Source organism: Lissotriton helveticus, chromosome 8 (assembly GCF_964261635.1).
Source record: "Lissotriton helveticus chromosome 8, aLisHel1.1, whole genome shotgun sequence".
NCBI lineage: Eukaryota > Metazoa > Chordata > Amphibia > Caudata > Salamandridae > Lissotriton > Lissotriton helveticus.
In genome coordinates, this window is record NC_136069.1 from 1090191606 (window position 1) to 1090205703 (window position 14098).

The window sequence follows — 14098 nt, forward strand, 5'->3', positions numbered from 1 at the left end:
GTAGTTTCCACTTTCTTGCCCCCTCCTTGTGGAACTCTCTGCCACTGACTCTGAAACAGAGTGAGGACCTTCTCTCCTTCAGACAGGCATTTAAAACGTTGCTTTTTAGACAAGCTTACTGCAATTAAACTGAGACATGATCTACTCTTGCTCAAAGTACCCAGAGGCTGTGTTGTGTTCAAAAGTTTCGATAGCGCCATGAAGCCTGTGGGCGTACGAGCGCTGTATAAATAAAAAATTAACATAACATAACATAACAAATATAATGGTGTAAATTAATCTTACTCTTGATTTAAGAATCTCTGACTTTGGTAGTACTATGTGATTGCAATCAAATCAAGGGCGGTGCACTAAGATGTACGAGAGTGCTTTGATTATTTTTGACTCAAATTAGTATTCATACTCTTACACTCTTGTCGATTCACTAGTTTTCGCATTCCCTTTTGACACATAAACTGAATTGAAGCATGTTTTAGCACCAAGTAATGCCTTCTAAGAAATGGCCGCCACGTTTGGCTGTGTAACAGACACCACTCCGATCATGTCACTACTGCTTGTATCAGGCGCTGTATATTATTAAACTGAGGACGGTGTATTGAGACACACGCAAGTGTTTAGTTTACCTCTGGCTTGATACTGTATCAACACTATCAGCTTTTCTTTTCCTTTGCTAAACCATAGGGTCTTATTTACCCTGTCCGATACACAAATTCAATTTAGACAAGTCTTTTGGCACGTAGTAAATGCATCCTTAAAGATGGCCACCACGCTTTGTTGTGAAGCAGCTGCTGTTCTGACCATACGGCCACCGCTGGGGGAAGGGGCGGTGCTTAACTGTAATTGACTGGGCTTTAAAAAACTTACTCAAGCCAGTAGACTCTTGGCGTCTCAAACTTTTGGCGACCTACGACTCCGGTGCTGTATTAAAGGTATGTGGAAATCCCAGGGGGGAGGGTTGCGCAGTACTATCGTTTATTTCGGCATTGGTTCTGTTACCATAATGTTGGTTGTGGTTGCTTCTCCTTTGACTTAGGTGCCGCAACTGTGTTCATTACCGATTGTTGCACCTAGCGGAGGTATCAGTCTGGGAACGGCTCCCAACCTAATTATTCTTGTAACCCCGCACGATTTGAAGCAAGGTATGTGGGTCTTTGTATGCCTTGCTTATCATAATAATTCATTTCCGGGGTTGATGTAACGGACATTTTATGACAAAGACGGTCAATAGAGGACCGAATTATCTCTACTTTTTAGAGAAATACGGTTGTCCACATGTGCACTAGGAATCCCGGCAAAAGATATGATATATAGTATAAAACTTGGGAATGAGCCATGAGGGGTCTGTGTTTCTAGTGATGGTCCGACCGAACTTTGGATAAAACATCGCACATGGGGTGATAGCTTTTTGAGCATTAGACTCTCTATAGCGGGACACTAGGATAAAAACAAAAGGTTTCACATGATAATTTTAACCGATCGCTGCAAGGGATAATGTTACGGGTAATACTGGACCAGCAAATTAGCTTATGAGGATATTCACACGTTGTTCTTAAGCTCATTAATGAATATAATGGGTCACATGTAACTCATATGGTTACACTTTGATTCCAGGTACTTTCTCTGCGGGGGAAACATAATCCCTTTCTTGGGTGCGAAGGTCTACTGACTAAGGGTAAGACTATTACCCTTCCTCCTGTAAAATTTCGATGTTCTTAATGGGTGGTCAGTATTTAATGACCACAGTTATTAGTCTTATTTGTATTTGATCTACTTTATGGTTCGTAATAACCGTGTGGAGAATCTATGAACTATTCATAATAAATATGAACTAATTGCCAATGTCCTATGAATCACACTATCTCAAACTGCGTATCTGATGTGTTCCCCTCCATCTCACTCTTTCCCCTTAGTCTCTACTTTTCAACTTTCACAATCACCGTTCACCTAAACAGAGCAGTGAGCAACTCTGGCGCTTATCTGGAATGTACAACATGTCTCTGTGGGGGTACAAATATATACCTATCTCATATGTCCCTTGATCTCTTATGTCTCCAATTTTTTCGAGTTGGGCCGTTCGAGTCTGTCTCAGAATACCGTGATTAATGCATTACTGACTGGCATCCCATGCTCCCCCCTTTTTTGTTCCAGATATCAATGGGACGGTTTTAAAAGAACAAATTGATGAAACTCCTGGGGAACATGAATGTGGTACCCTTAGAATCATTTTAAATAAGGTATATATATCCCTAAGACCCTCATGATGGGCATCATCTTTTCACAAGGTCTATGAGGGATTAGACACATTATTCTGACTATGTGATTTTATAAGCAACTTTCTTATGATATCTTTTCATATATTGTTTATTTTCACCAGTTCTGTATCATTGGGATGCTCACCATAAGGACCGATTATTTTCCTAAAAACGTGACGTTTGACTTCATACTAAATATACTGTTTAGGTAAGCATTGACTTTGAGACATGGGCTCACTCTTTCTATTTCGCTTAGGCTATTTTGGTTTTTCCTTTGGTCGTCACCTTCTCCTTTCTCTCCTTTTTCTACTCTTTTGTCCCTTTTTTTAACTACATGCACCTGATCTCGCTGTTATTCCTGACCAACAAACTTCGGGTGTTGTTTTAAAATGTATGCTGTGTTTTTCAATTTTGTATATTTGTTAATAGTCAATATCCATGTATTGGTTATATGTTTCTTTGGGTCAAATTTTGTGTGTTCTGTTGATATTCAGTAATGTGATCATGTGTATTTATTTGTGTATTTATGTATATATATGTTCTTATAATTTTTACATCCCTGACGAAGTTCCCGTGGCACAAAGGGGAACGAAACGCGTTGGTTGTGCCTTTGATGACTGGAAAAAAAACTTTTTGATACTGAATAAAGAAGAGACTTTTAAAAATACTCTTTGCTCTATTGACTTCATTGGAGTGCACCTTCCCTTTTGTTTTTTGTCTACTGGTCTAATTTAGACATCCTTAAACAGCAGTTGTTGGAAGTGACTGCACCATCTGATAATTGGAAGACACAGGAATTAATGTGCTTGACAATGGTCTGCTGTTTGTGCTTTCTTATTGTTTAGTTTCTGAGAGAGCATGGATTCATTCTGGAGCTCACTGTACACATATCTGCGAACTCCCACTTCACTTAGGAAAACCAACTGTACATTTCTAATCATCTACTTGTGCAGTTTCAGCAGCACCAACCTTCACATCGTTCATAAGCAAAGGCAGGTTTTAGATTTTGCAGCAGATGCTGCATTTCTATGAAAATTCTGCTTCATTTTCCACGGACCCCCCAGGCCATTACAGGTTGTTCCAAATCTGGCTCTTCCTGGAACATTTGTCTGCCAAGTTTCCAGTGTTTTGTACTCATTGGAAGATTATAGCAGTTGATGAGTCCTTGATCTTCTACAAAGGGTGACTGCTGTAAAGGCAGTACATTCCAAGCAAAATAGCTTGTTATATCATTGTGAAGTACATGTCGTAGAGCTGTACTTGTTATGTGTACAGCCTGAGACTATATGCAGGGAAGTACTCCACAATGAACCCTGCAGTATACCCGTCCACGTTTAGACTTAGTGAGCAGAATGTTTAGGAGCTTGCCAAATCTCTCCTTATAAATATATTAAAATAATTGAATAGATTATTATTGATTGCTAATAATATCACTGAAATTCTATAGGGCTCGCACTAACGCTGCCTTCAGCATTGAAGGTTCGGAACCAATTTTAAAATCTGTATATATTTTAATTGGACGTTTTTAGGCAGATCCTTACCTGGGGCGAGATTACTTCTCTCCAGGCAGCGTCACGATCGGACAGCGCTGCTCCGCTCGCGATTGACGCTAGGCACTCCCCCCCACCCACCGGAGCCGCCATCTTGGGAAGGGAAGGGAGACGGTGCAGTCTATCGCCCCTCCCGCCCTCCCAGACTACTTAAGGGTTACAAACTTAGAGACCGGTATTGTTTGTTTTAACTTGAGTTGTTTCACTCGCCCTGAGGCGGAAGCCGGGTCTCTGAGCGCTCTCTTGCGCCTCTATTGAATAGATTATTATTGATTGCTAATAATATCACTGAAATTCTATAGGGCTCGCACTAACGCTGCCTTCAGCATTGAAGGTTCGGAACCAATTTTAAAATCTGTATATATTTTAATTGGACGTTTTTAGGCAGATCCTTACCTGGGGCGAGATTACTTCTCTCCAGGCAGCGTCACGATCGGACAGCGCTGCTCCGCTCGCGATTGACGCTAGGCACTCCCCCCCACCCACCGGAGCCGCCATCTTGGGAAGGGAAGGGAGACGGTGCAGTCTATCGTCCCTCCCACCTTCCTCACTTAACCAATGGATAAAAACACTCGCACTGCCCGTCCGCGCAGCGGGCACGCCGGCGGCGCGCCAAAGGCGCGCCAAAGGCAAGCCCGTCTGCGCCCGTCCGCGACCGGACGGGACCAGGGGCCACCCCCCCTGCCCAAACCAGTGCGGCTACCGTCCTGCCTATACGGTATGACTCTCTCTCCTTAAAAAATGTAATGCCACCTACCCGAGACCTTTGCTGGCATTCAATCCGCCCGAACTCAACTACAGGTATATGCTCCCATTGTAATTATGCACTCACCAGCTTTAGTGGCATCTCTCATAGCATCAGGCACTACAAAATGTTTCTCCTTAATTGTCGCTCCCTAATTAAACATGCAGTGCAAATGGCACTACTTTTAGAAGAAACTAGCCCTGACGTAATATTTTTAACAGAGACCTGGCTCAGGGATATATCGGATCCGGACATTACTGCCCTTATGCAACTGGGATATGCCCTCCACAGGATGGATAGACCACAGGGTAGAGGAGGGGGCCTGGCTATTCTTGTTAAAAACCACTACCAATGTAGGGTTAGCCCGACCTCGATATCCAACTGTGAGAGCATGTATTTCTCCCTGGACTTTAATCCCACCGCAACTTTCTCAGGCATTCTTATTTACCGCCCCCCGAACCAAATAGGAGACTTTCTTGATTCACTCCACTCAAAGATCGCTGAATCAGTGATCACCTGCCCCCATTTTTCTCTATTAGGAGATGTTAACATCCATTTGGATGACCCCAGTAACACGACGGCCAGATCCCTAGTAGAGGATCTGGCAGCCCTCCAAATCACAAAGAAGGGCTTTCTACCCACTCACGAAAAAGGTCATCTCTTAGATTGGGTATTTAGCAATGACCAAAGACTAGAGGTAGGGACACCTCTGCCCCTGGTTTGGACAGACCATTACCTGATTCCGATACAATGGACACCAGCTACCCCACCACCAGTTGTCCCCCGCACTACCCTGCAGGGGAGAGAATGGTCAAAAATCTCGGTGGACCAGTGGATTGAATCCTTATCTCCTGCTCCTTCTCAATTGGGAACAGACCCCACACTTCTTTATGACACCTACACTAACTGGATGTGCACAGCTCTGGATTCTGTTGCACCTCTGAAAGATCTCAAAGAAAAAACTAAATCAAGAAATTCCCCATGGTATACCCCTCAACTCAAAGAGCTGAAAAGAGGTTGTAGGAAATTGGAACGCACCTGGAGGGTCTCCCGCAATAATTTAGACAAACTCAGCCATCAAGAGGCAATTAAAAAATATAAAGCAGAAATTAGGAACTCAAAAGCCTTTTACTTTGAAAACATAATTACCAGTGCCTCCAATTCATCAAGTGCAATCTTTAAAATTGCAAAATCCCTCATTGACACCCCGACTATTCCCCTTGATCCCAATAAAATCCAACTACGTTGTGACAATCAGGCAGAATATTTCCCCCAAAAAATCCAGAATATCATTGCCACATTTAATCCACCCAAAGGTTCCCCCTCACCACAGCTGACGCCGCATACACTGGATGAGTTCCCTCTACTTAACGAGGACTCACTAGATATCCTGATGCAGAGGGTTAAATCTGGATCACCTACTGATCCTGCCCCCCCTTTCCACCTACTTAAAATTACGGACATCATTAGGCCGGTCATTCTTAAAATCATAAACTCTTCTATCACCACAGGCATAGTCCCTGTGGCATGGAAACGTGCCCAAGTTAGAGCACTTTTAAAGAAACCAACCTTGGACCCTGATAACATGGCCAACTATCGTCCAATTTCACTCCTTCCTTGGATCAGCAAATTACTGGAGAAACATATTAATGCCTCCATTACTCAATACCTGGAACATAACCTCCTGCTCCACGATTCCCAAGCAGGTTTCCGCCCAAAGCTAGGTACAGAAACGGCTCTTCTGACTGTGACTGAGGTGGCAAGGAAACAGATGGATCAAGGCGGCACTGTAGCAATGATGCTGCTTGATCTCAGTGCCGCCTTTGATACCATCAATACCAGCATCCTTCTAGACCGCCTACGCCACACAGGAATTGCAGGGAAGGCCATACTATGGCTCCAATCTTTCCTGGAAGACCGTTCCTTTGAGGTAGTTGAGAATGATGCCCATTCAAAAATATGGCCCCTTGATCAAGGCGTACCGCAGGGTTCGTCTCTGAGCCCTACCCTATTTAATGTTTACTTACAACCCCTTGCGGACATTGTGCACTCGTTTGGCCTAGATATTGTAACCTATGCCGACGACACACAATTGGTGGTATCCATGAACCAGCCTAATACCTCCCCCCTTAATCTTACGAATTGCTTGGTAGCAATAAATCAGTGGATGACCACCTCACACCTAAAGCTCAATGGTGAGAAAACTGAGCTCATGATCTTGGGCAACTCACTGACTCCTGGTCCTATGCTTGATTGGCCCCCTAGCATGGGAAACCCACCCCAACCCAAGACCCAAATAAAGAGTCTGGGCATGTGGTTGGATTCGAAATTAGACTTCAAGCAACAAGCAATACCCTGTCCGCTACTTGTTTTGGCCTGATGCGGATGCTCAGGAAAGTGCTGCCTCTTCTTCCCTTCCAAGCACGTAGAATCATGGTGCAAGCCATTATTCTGTCCCGTCTGGACTACGGAAACTCACTATACTTAGGAGCCCCTATCTCTACCACCAGAAAACTTCAGACTACACAAAATGCAGCGGCTCGCCTCCTCCTAAACCTGGGCCGGCGAGACTCCGGCACAGCAGCTCTAAAGAAACTACACTGGCTGCCCATCAAGGCCAGAGTTGTGTTCAAATCCATGTGCATTTTGCACAAAGCCATGTGGAAAACTGCTCCATCCATGATCTGCTCCCTGGCAAACCCCTATCTCCCCAAAAGAAGCCTGAGATCCAGCTCAGCTTTTCTGGCTACCGTGAACAGAATTAAACGGGCAAGATGGGGTGGATGCTCCTTCTCCTGGAATGCCGCCAAAGCCTGGAACTCCCTGCCTGACACCCTACGTGGCGAGCCAAACTTGCTGAAGTTCCGGAAGGAACTGAAAACGCTCCTCTTCATCTAACTTGGCTCTCTGACCTTCTCATGACTCAAACAATATAGCGCTACGAGGCCTCCGGGTTGCCTGCGCTTAACAAAACACTATTAATAATAATAATAATAATAATAATAACCTGCATATGGGTAACTTTTAAACAGGAGTCCAGGCACCGTATTCCAGAGTGCCCCAGGGGCGCAACGGGCATGTGTGCCCAGATGCTTGTGCACCCCCTTCTGTAACTGGCGTACATGTAGCACCAGCTCTATCATTAGAGTGTGTTCCTTCATTTGCATGGGGCCGCTCCCCGTACAAATGAGGAAATCACTTTGCATCTGCGCTGGCGCAGAGGCAAACATTCCTTTGGGAGATGAACTGATACTGCCTCTTAAAGGCAGCCCTCTGGAGAGGAGAAAGGGGGTCCCATTGACATCCCAGACATCCCCTTGCAGGTGGTTCCAGGCAGCCACTTCACCTGCTGGCAAGAGAATCTTTCTTCCCTCGTTAAAGTGTAGGTAGGCTGCTGCCTACACAGTGAAACATGGAGTGGCTTTGAAGCAGCCACTTTGCATTTCACTTGAGTGTGCTGCCCCCAGGACAGCATAAGTTTGCAGCTGGGGGTATCACATTCATGGTAATATGGCACACTTTGCCTGTTTGTACATGGTGCACTTATTTAAAGGGGGTTCATGGCTCAAACAGGGAAAGTGCAGTGTATGTGTAAAACGGCCCGACCTGTTTGTGAACTACAAAGCTGTCTCCATGGCTTACAATACAATTTGAAAGAACCGCAAAGGAGTCCATCTGTTGTTTATTTGTAGGGTGCTCCAAAAAGCCTCAATGTTAAATTGTCAGACAGTCTGGAAATATATGTGCTCACTACACTTCCTAATAAGAGCATTTCTCCAGTCATGGTCTGGGGTCAGTTTGCAGGAATACGCAAGCCCACCTGTATGCTTGATTGCAATAGGTACTTGGGTGAGCCCACCTGTACGCTTGATTACAATAGGTACATGGGCAGAGTGCATAAAAATGTCCAGAAACATATAACTCATCATGAAACTCGCACATGGTATAAGACATTGGCAATCAACCTGATTCAGTTTGCAACATACAATGTGCATGCTGTCTATTGGCAGACTACCATGGGAAGACCGATTTCTTACTGTAACTTTCAGTTGGCTGTTGTTGAAAGCTTTGGTGCTGCGGAAGCAGTAGCCTCTACTCCATCTCTTGTGGAGGATGTTTGAAGGCTCCAAGACCTTCACTATGCTGATTGTGTTCCTGAAATAGGGCAAACGAGTTGACAACATCACCAATGTAGAGTTTCTGCTTGCCAAAGAAAGAGGCAGGCGAGTAGATCTTATTGTCCCCAATACCCATCTCAGCTGGAACTGTGGGCCATATTATCAAGGAAGCTGCGGTAGTTTATCGCCGCTTTCCCGTCAGGAAACTGCCGATAGAGCGGCGATAATGGCCTTGATAATATGCGATTCGAATTTCAATCGAAGCCCAGGTTAGATGTTCACACATCTAACCTGGGCTTCGATTGAAATTCGATTTGCATTTTATCAAGGCCATTATCGCCGCTCTATCGGCAGTTTCCTGCCGGTAAAGCGGCGATAAACTACCGCAGCTTCCTTGATAATATGGCCCTGTGTTTTCACTTGCTTCACTTTCTACTACACAAAAGTGAAAGTCTGAGAAATTGACTGAACTCAAGCACACAGACTAAGAGTTAATATTGTCCCCAAATCATTGTTCATGGATACAATTCTTCCATGGCCCATTACTTGCATATCTGTGAAATTTTAAAAATTCTTCTGTTTAATTTGGTGAGAACTGTAATTAAATACTTTCTTCCTAAACTAGATTTGAGAGCCCATGTCTTTAATGACTCCAGTAAAGAGGCACCGATTGGTCTTGTTTTGGGGGGCTTGCCACCTTCAGCCTCTGTCAAAACATAGCAGATGTCACATCTGTCATTTTACAAGAGCAATACAGTGAATGCACTGTATATAATGGTGTACAGGACATGCACTAAGTGTTGACTGAGTACCTAGTCCACCAAACCCTTTTTGACTGAGCACACGGACCACCAAACTGTAGCCTGTGCTATCTTCATGCTCACTCAGAACATAGCGATATTCCACCCGCTGTATTACTAGTGCATTACAGTCAATGCGCTGCATGTAATGGTGGACATTACATGCACTGTGTTTTGCCCCCCTGTCCACCAATCCCTAAGGTCCTTAATCTTTTTAGAAGTGCTCTTTAGGGCGCTTAGTAGAGTTAGCCCCAGCATGGTTTTCCCAGTGTTACCCTGTAGGCATGCTCATACTGCCTGATGAATGTGCCCCAAAGGCACTCCTGAACATCCGCAACTTACTACGACACATTAGGAATTGGATTTAGCTCTGCGAGTGCAGTAAAGGAGAATGAAAAATAAGAATTTCTGAACTATCAGGCTGCCACAGGACGGTGTTAGTAAAGGTGTACCTAGTACTATCATGATACTAGGAATGCCAGAGATACAGACATGAACAGAAAGTCAAAACGTTGCATAGGTTTGTGTTGTTAGGGATCTTGTTCAGGTGGAAGGCAGATGACCAAGGTAGAAGTGAAACTCCTCAAGGCACCAACCCCAGCAGTGGCAGGTAGCATGTGTGTAGTAGTGATTGTGTGGATTCTAGCAGAACTTAGCTGGCAGTATGCTTGGCTGTTGGCTAGCAGAATGTATGGCTGTTGGCTGGCTGTATGTATGGCTGTTGGTTAGACAAATGTGTTGCTGTTGCCTGATAATATGTGTAGCTGTTGGCTGGCAGTGTGTGTGAGAGTTACCTATTGGTATGTGTGGCTATTGGCCTGCCGTATGTGTGTATTTGTTTGCTAGAGGCGAGTTTGTTGGTAAGTTGGCTGATGACTGGTTGAGTATGCTAGCAGACAAATCTCTTTAAATTCTTTCACAAATTACATCACTTTAAATTTACTTAGAGAAATAGGGAGTTCTGCATCTTTCTAGGACAATGTATCTTTGCCACTGTTTTCGAATGGAGCATTACACAACAAAGAAGTCAATAATTACATTTGATGTTCAGTCAATAGCGAGAGGGTTGATGAAGATTTTAAAATGTATTTTTCTCATTAGATTAGTCAGTATTTTTGTTCTTGCATTCAAATCAGTTGCAAATCAATTGGAGAAATAATATGAAATAAGAACGGTTAGAACAAGCATAGAGAAATATAACAGTGTGTTCTATTCAGGGTATAGTCCCTATTCTAAACTAAAGGACCTATTCTATCCTAACAAGAACCCATACAGAGTTCCTTCTGGATAAAAGGAAGTAGATTTAGGAGCAAAGTCAAATACCTAAGAGGGTGATCGAACTCCTAATAAATGGTAGTTTTAGACACTCAGCCGAGTTCTCCAGACAGTTGCAGAAGCAACCATCTAAAAGGTAGGAAGGTAAGAATCGCAGCAGTAGCTACGATCAGCTTAAAACAGAAAAATCTCACAAAGTGCAAAGAAAACAAAGAAATCACAGTAAGCAGTAGCTTATGGCAAGTCAGGCTAACAAAGCAATGCGCCAAGGAACGTGGCAGGGTACCGATGCATGGAAAGAGTACTTCTCTAGCTAGGAACACTTACTACATAGAAAGCAGTTAAGCATGTTTCAAAAACAGGCGAATATGTCATCGGTGTCCAATGGTTAGAGATCTTTCAATGCTTCATCGTCTTCATCCTAAATTCCAATGGTAAACATCCACAACAGCATGAAGTCAGAAATGGCGACAACGTATTACAATAAGTTACAATTCCGAAGGTTCTCATGAGAACCTTTTGCAAGACTACTCTGTTAGTTGTTTGGTGTCCCATCATATCACAATAACGCTACTCTATGAAATGAAACATTCAAATTTTGGTATGTCCTGGTTTGATCACAGACTGTAAGCTGCAGCAAGAATTTTCTTTTCATTAATACACGTGTACATTATGTATATGTGGCAAAGAATACAATCTACATATAGTGAAGTCATATGGTGTGAGGAAAGAAGAAATATATTTTTCAGAAAACAACACATTTCACAAATGTCAAGCCCTAGAGTTTTATTATAATGTTAAATCACTATTTTGTGAAAAAAAAAAATTTCTTAAAGGGACAGGGTAGAATAAATGAATAGTGCAGCCTAGTGAGTGGAGAAAGATAGAAATGAAAGTTTTCTGCAGAAAATAAACAAAATTTTCACGTGTGCACTTTATATAGAGGCACATTTTCTAACGTTTGACTTTTATGCACTTTTCGTGTTACTATTTAGCGCATTTCTATATTTCATGTGGTGAAATTTTCGTAAACATTTTCAGCTTTCTCTATTTCACCCTCTGATGATTTGTAAAATCATCACACATCTACATTTCTCGTGTGAGTCCATTTCAGAGTGCACTTTGTCAAAAGTTGGGTCTCGTCTTTTTCTTTTCAACCCCCTAAATTGTTCATGATGCCATGTCCCTTTCATATAATTTCCATTGAAAGTCTTCTTGTCTCTTTTGAAGCTTATTAACCTGTTCGACACTCATGACGAGCTCAGCTCATCATGAGGCACAGAGGAGCTGTGCTCATGATGAGCTCAGCTTGTCATAACCGCAGCGGAACGCCCACTCGGGAATAATTCCCCTACTGTTATCCAATAGGGGAATGGGGGCCTCTGGTTGGTGGCTGATGACGAGCAGGGCACAAGGTTGAGGGAGCAAAGCTCCTGGTGTTAAGCTCGGGGAAAAGGAGGATCTGAGTTAACACATAAGGTTCACCCACAGCGGCACAGGGACGGGCAGGTGTAGAGTGCTGATTTGGCATTGTGTGCCCTGTTGTTTTCAATTGAAGTTGCAGTTTTTGGATTTTGGCTCCATGCTCGGTCTAGCAAGTATTCCGGGAGGAACCAACACCTGGGCAGGTAAGTTGGAGGGCTCGGGCTGGAGGTGCACCTCGGGTTCTGTTCTCCAGGGTGGCTGGGTGGAGGGGTGCCTTTTGAGTTCGCATTTCACCTTCTCGGGCCACTCACGGTTGGGGGATCTCCGTGTAGAGGCTGCAGGCGATGTCGGGGAGTCCTGGAGGGGTAAACCCACAGTGGACTCAGACTCTGGAATGCTGGGGGACCTCACTGGGACATGTGGGCCACTCGGACTCGAGCCGTAGGCATCGGGTGCAGTGGTGGTTCCAGGTGTTGAGTTTCCTTGTCCTCAGGAGGCTGAGTCTTTTTTGGGTGATTCTTTTGAACAGAGCTGCTGTTTACAGGAGATCCGGTCTGTATTGAAGGTAGTCAGTCCTTCCAGGGGTTCCGGAGGTCACTGGCTGCAGGAAAAGGTGATTTTTGGCACAGGATCTCTCAAAACTGCAGACTGGCCGGTAGGGCTGGGCCCAGTCAGTTCTTCTCTGCAGTCTCCTCTGCTGGACTTCTTCCTTCATCCTACTTACTAGATTGCCAGAATCTCCCTTCGGGATTCAGGGCTGCATACTGAATACTGAATTTAGGGGGCATTTTAGGGGTCTCGATATCAGTAGCCAATGGGCTACTGACCTTAGGGTAACTATACCCTTGGTGTGCTCACCCCACATGGGGAAGTGAGAAAAATCCCTAACACTGATTAGAGAGTGCCTGCCATCTTCAAGATGGCGGGCACTGAAGAGTGGGCTTCATCTCATCTCCCCCACGGGAGGGGTGGGGTTTGCAGAGGTGGGCACACCTTCTGGCCTGTTCTCATTTGTCCTACCTGTCTTCCAGCAGAAAAGGAGGGGAGACAGGAAGGGGACCTGCTCCTTATAGCAGGAGAGGCTGAGGATTGCTTTACAAAGACCATTGAAGTTCCCCTGCCACAGATGGCTCTACCTGGCCTGGGGGAGGTGTGACCACCACCGCCCAGGAAAGGAATTGTTTCTGGGCTCAGGGAGTGTAGGCTCCCACTCCAGGGGTCCAGAGAAATGTCTTGCGGTGGCAGGCTGGTGTTCACCAGTCTGGGAAACCATCAGAGGCTCGTCGTTTTTCAGGGGGCATCTCTAATTTGCCCTCTGAGTGCATGGTATAATAAATCCCACACTGACATTAGTGTGGGTTTATTATGCTGAGAAGTTTGCTACCAAACTTCCCAGAATCCAGTGAAGCCATTATGGTGCTGTGGAGTTTGTAATGACAAACTCCAAGACCATATACTCTTTATGGCTTTACTGCACTTACAATGTCTAAGAATGGACGTAGACACTGTAGGGGTACAGTGCTCATGCAACTGTACCCTCACCAGTGCTATGGTGCACCCAGCTAGAGGGGCGTCTTACCTATACCATAGGCAGTGGGTTGCAGGTATGTCACACAGGTGTGAGCGCTATGTCAACTCTTCATTTTTCTCTGCACCAAACCATGCAGCCTGCAATGGCAGTGTGTGTGTGTTAAGGTACATGACCTCTAAGGGTGGCCCAATATGTGCTGCAATCGTTAGAGACTTTCCCTGGTCACAGTACCCTTGATACCCATGGTACCTTTTATAAGGGACCTGCATGTGGCCCGAGAAGTGGCAATTGGTGTTACAAAGGTACAGTTTTGGAAAAGAACACATGCCCTTGGAACCTGATTGGCAGGGACCCAGAGCACATCAAGTCAAAGTGCATTAGAAGTCTGGCAAAAAGTGTGAA